Here is a 6,000-nt window from a genome sequence, read left to right on the forward strand (position 1 = left end):
GTCCTGCCAGCACTCTGCACTTGTGGAATCAGAGCTTGGCTCGGCCTCTGTGGGCCACTGATGGAGGCGACTCCCAACACTTCTATTTCCCACCCGTGCTCAGGTTCCACTAGGCTCTCCCCAGGTGCCCTCCTTGGGCAAGCACAGTGCCATGACTGTTGAGCCCGTTTGCCAGCTGGGGCTTATGTTTCACACTAGGGTGTAGTACCACGACAAGTCAAAGGGCATGGGAGTTTATTTTGTACCCGCACAACTTTCCACAGAATGGTATTTTAGCAAAAATCTTAGGCTGAACACTCAGTGGAAACCCAATCTTGATGAGAACAGGAAACTAGGGAAAGATGAAGACATTTTGTCTGAAGCCTCAGGAAGCATGTATCACTGCTCCAGAAGTTGGGGTGAAAGCCTGATCCCAAGAGTTACCCGCAGGGTGTGCCAGGGATGGATGACACAGGACTGGGCCTGGGGTCAGGAGCCCTAGCATCAATTTCGTCCTCACTTTCTCTCCTTAGGCCTCAGGCGTCTCATCTGTAAAAGGTCCTGTGCTGGGTGAGGTGACTTTCAGGTCCACTAGCATTCTCTTTTGATTATAGGACAACTCTGCTGATAACCTCATAATTTACTACGGGATGAAAATATTGCCAATCTGACAAAAGGAGAAATTGGCAATCCAGACACATATATCCAAGGCTTGGACTTCAAAACTCTTCATATAAAAACAAAGACAAAAAACAACAACCAAAAAAACCCCCAAAAAACCTCTTCATATGCACTGAGTGAAAAAAAAAATTGCACTTATTCCAGGGATTTATAAAGTTTTCTTACTGACTCCTTATAAGAACTACTGGAGAAAATTAAAGCTGTGAGAGATAAATTTGCCCAAAGTTAGACGCCAGTAAGTGGCAGAGCCAATGTTTGACTTTGGGTCTATTTGGCTCCAAATTCCCCATTATGCTATAAGACAAAGATAAGATAAATCAGCCTTTCATTTTATTTAAACTTCCTCTTACTATCCCACCAAAAAAAAAAAAAAAAAAACACCCTAAAACTAAACTTCTATTTTTCTCTCTCCTGCTGATTTTATGCTTAAAAAAAAAAAAAAGATTTTATTCATTTATTTGAGAGATAGAGAGAGAAAGCAAGAGACAGAGCATGAGCAGAGGAGGAAGGGCAGGGGGAGAGGGAAAAGCAAGGAACCAGGCTTGGGCCCAGGACCTTGAGGTTATGACCTGAACCAAAGGTAGACGTTTAATCGACTGAGCCACCCAGGCCCCCTATGCCTTTCTTTTAGTCTCAGGGGCCAGGGACCAACTTAGTAGCAAAGATGTTTTTGTTTTGTTTTTGCAACCCAGATAGGGATCATTGTACTTAGGAGATGTGCTATGCTGACCAAGGAATCCCTGCACCTCCAGGGTCGTTCAATAGGCATTAGAAGCAGCAGAAGGTGGGCTTGTCTGGGGCCACATTGCAGAGGCTGTTCCTCTAATTTGGGCTCTGCTTTGTGCTTCTCTCCGTGCTTTGGCCTGAACTGGCCACAGGTGGCCAGGACCCACTGCTTCTTGGGTTCACAGGCCATCCCCAACCGCTCTTAGGGAAATACACTCTCACCAGCACCTACTGCCAGGAAAGACCAGATGGACATTTTCAACATTGATGCACAATTGTGTGGGGGCACCACAGAGGAAGGGAGGGGGAGGGCGGGTCCCAGCCTCAGGGGTCCCTGTGTGTCCGTCCACTGACACCAAAAGCCTGGTGCCTCCAGTCTGTTTCCCGCTGTCACAGGGAGCTGCTGAAGGGTTACAGCTGCACTGAGGTCAATGTCAGCGAGGCCTGAAGAGCTGCGCCACGGCTAGGATTGGAGCCCCGTGTGGGACGGGAAGATGGGAGTGGGTGGGAGAATGTGGCTATGGGGATCCTCGGGGAAATGATTCTGTCCCAAGATTTCAGTTTATCTTGGGTGGAAAGGAGTTCTCCTCCAACGGCCCGGCCAAGAATGTTGATGTCACAGGGAAAGGGAACAGAGTTTGATTGTGTGTCGCATAGAACTGCAAACAGGCTGCTGTGCCGAGAGGGACACCCTTATCAATTAGGTAATGTCTGCTAATGATTGAGGAACTGGGTTCTGCAGTGCTCCAGCTGTTGGGATGGTAGCACACATCTGCCAGGGGCACCCATACCTGTGGGAAAAGGTTTTGCTAGACCAGCTCCCACTGGTTTGAGCTCTGAAAGACTCGCAGAGCCAACAGCACCACGGGCCCTGACACAGAGCAACCTGCAGACGTGTGGACTGTGCAGAGGAGGCGGCTCTGGTTGGGGTCTTGGTTCCCTCCACGGGAGCTCAGAAGTACATCTGTGCAGAAATGACACCTACAGCCAACTTTTCTTTCCCTCTTCCCCAGCCTTCCTTCTTCCCTCCCAACTTCCCGCCCCCCTCCTTACCCTTTTCCTTCCCTCTTTGCTCCCTCCCTGCTCTCCTTTCTTCCTTCCTCAAAATACTAACATTTAATGACTTCCATGGTGTAGAAGACACTGGACCAAGTGCCGGGCATGCAAAGGTAGTAAGTACCTTGCCCCCAAGGGACTAAGAGCTAGAGATATAAAATCAACAAGAAAACTGACAGATGTAAAAAAATGTGTAAAGGACTCCGGTAGAAGAAGTATTTAAGCTCTACCATACCTAATGCTTGTGCTTTGAAACATGGCATTGGGGCCGCCTGGGTGGCTCAGCGGTTTAGCGCCACCTTCCGCCCAGGATGTGATCCTGGAGACCCGGGATCGAGTCCTACATCAGGATCCCTGCATGGAGCCTGCTTCTCCCTCTGCCTGTGTCTCTGCCTCTCTCTCTCTCTGTGTCTCTCATGAATAAATAAATAAAATCTTTAGAAAAATTTAAAAAACCACGTCATTGATTTTATCCAAAGTTTTTTCTCTTTTTCTCACTCTTTTTGAAAACAACAAAACATATCGTAAGATGTAAAATCTTAGAAACCAACAAAGTAATCCCCAGGCTCACCAACCAGTAATAGAAATGTCTGAAGAATATACATGAGTTATATGTCCATGTATATGCACATACATATTTTAAAACACGATTGGACATTACTGTTTGTGCTGCAATGTGCTCTTTTGCTGAACATATTAATGGCATCATTCAGGATTAATAAATATAAATGTACCCCATTATTTTGCCTTGGTTACATAGCAGTCCATCAATAGAGAGTCCATAATTAACTCTACCATCCCCTGTTGCTAAGAATTAATGTTGCTCCCAAATTCGGAATATGACTTTCAAACAACAGAGCAAAAATTGTTATAACTAAATAGTTACACCTTGGTTAGATTATTTCCTTAGGATAGTTTCCTAGAATAGAGAACCCAGAAATGGGCCCTCAACCCTATGGTCAACTATTATTCGACAAAGCAGGAAAGACTATCCACTGGAAAAAGGACAGTCTCTTCAATAAATGGTGCTGGGAGAATTGGACATCCACATGCAGAAGAATGGAACTAGACCACTCTCTTACACCATACACAAAGATAAACTCAAAATGGATGAAAGATCTAAATGTGAGACAAGAATGCATCAAAATCCTAGAGGAGAACACAGGCAACACCCTTTTTGAACTTGGCCACAGCAACTTCTTGCAGGATACATCTATGAAGGCAAGGGAAACCAAAGCAAAAATGATTTTTTGGGACTTAATCAGGATAAAAATCTGCACAGCAAAAGAAACAGTCAACAAAACTCAAAGACAACCTACAGAATGGGAGAAGATATTTGCAAATGACATATCAGATAGAGGGCTAGTATCCAAGAGCTATAAAGAACTTATTGAACTCAACAGCAAAGAAACAAACAATCCAATCATGAAATAGGCAAAAGACATGAACAGAAATTTCACAAAGGAAGACATAGACATGGCCAACATGCACATGAGAAAATACTTTGGGAGACGAACAAGGGGTAGTGGAAGGGGAGATGGGCAGAGGGATGGGGTGACTGGGTGACAGGCACTGAGGAGGGCACTTGATGGGATGAGCACTGGGTGTTATACTATCTGTTGGCAAATCGAACTCCAATTAAACAAAACAAAACACAAAAACAAACAAACAAACAAGGAACAGGGAAGGAATGGATGTGGACAAAGCAGCCTATGCCATAGCCAACTCAGAGCAGTGAATACCAAAGAACTCCAGGACCAAAGTTAAGCGAGGGCATTAGCACGTATTTTTCATTAAAAAAAAAAAAATCCTAACTAAAAGAAAAAAAATGAATAGTTTCCTAGAAGTGGAATTCCAGTGGAAGTATGTGTACATTTTTGAGACTTTTTGATACAGAACCCACCTGCACCCCAAAAAGTTTATATCAAAAGGTGATATTATTATCACAATTTTTCCAACTCAATAGTTGTAAAATATATCTCATTTTTAAATGAACATATATGTTACAAAATAAAATAAAATAAATTTAAAAATAAAAAATTAAAGTCCCTCTCTAGTGTAAATAAGTATAGATATTTACATATACTTTATTTTTGCACTTTGACCATCTGGAATTAATTTGGGGTTTGGTATGCTAAGAATGTAACTTTGTGCTCTCCAAATGGTTAATCAGTTGTATAGTATTATGATGAAGTCTATGCTTAAAATTAGAAAATCTATGTTTCCTATATCTAATATTGTGTATCTGTCACTTTTAAAAAATTATCATTATTAGATATCTGTCTAGGCTTGTTGGTCTTTTCAAAGAATGAGCTCATTTCTTAATTGTATTATTTTGAAACCATTAATTTCAAAATTAATGAAATTAATGTGCTCTTTGTAAAATATTTTTCCCTTTTTCTCATTTTTAAATGTTTTCTTTGAAGTCTTACGATTCAAATTCATTATTTTATTTTCATTCTTTCTGCTGACAAACAAAAAGACATTGGGACTATGAATATTCTCATTACAGTTTGGGCCAAATTCCATACATTCTGTGTGACATATTCTAAATAATTTATGTTGCTATTTTATTTGCTCTCGGACAAAAGAATTTTAGGAAAAAGAAGTGTTTAGAGCTTGTAAGCAAAGACTTGATTTAAATAATTGCCTTTAATTTCCAGGTTACTACATTGTGTCCAAGAGTATGACCCATTGTTTTGTTTCGTTTTTTTTTTTTTTTTTTTTTTAACTTTGGAAAATTTTGAGATTATTTGGAAAAGTCAGGTCCCTAACTCTGTATTTTATTTTTTTAAAAAAAGGGAAAAAAAGGTTAAGTTTGGAATTCATTTTACTTGTGTCTCTTTCAAATATTTAAAGGTGAGTTATTGTGATCTGTTCTAGAGAGCCCCTGATCACTATTTCTTCCATCCTGATGGAACACTCTTGGCCACACTATCCTATTCCCTTTGTCCTGGAGGCTTTTTCCTCCTTGCCTCACATGATGTGCCCTGATATGTTCTGCACATATTGAGTTTTTACAATATCCTGTGCTATGTGAAATGTAGTTCCTTAACTTTGATCTTCTCCCTCAAACCTGTCTTCAGAAAGTGGTGGAGGGGACAAAAAGCTAACAAGTGGACCAAAGAGGAGGGAAAAGACTCAGTGAACTTCTCCCCTGGTCATTTTGACTGCCCACAAATAAAATTATGACTACTTCCTGTTCGTTGATAATCATAAGCTATACTTCTGATGGAAGTTTCTCTTGATGTATTTGTGTTTGTTTCTAAATGGATTTTTCCACTCTGAATGAAACTATTAGACAAACTGGACCTACGTCCATTTATTGTCATAATTTATTGATTCATCTTAAGTCTGCCTTATTCTTTTCTGAGTTTTGGTCTTATACATCCTTGATTTTTCCTTCATTTTCAATTTTTTTAATGAATATATTTTTTTATCATCCTTAGTATGTTTAAATATTTTAAATATTTAAATATTTCATTTTAAATCCCAATAGCTGCCACCATTAAACTTCCCAAAAGCATTAATCATTTTCAGAAAGGCGACGGCAGTTTA

This window comes from Canis aureus, chromosome 18 (genome assembly GCF_053574225.1).
Source record: "Canis aureus isolate CA01 chromosome 18, VMU_Caureus_v.1.0, whole genome shotgun sequence".
NCBI lineage: Eukaryota > Metazoa > Chordata > Mammalia > Carnivora > Canidae > Canis > Canis aureus.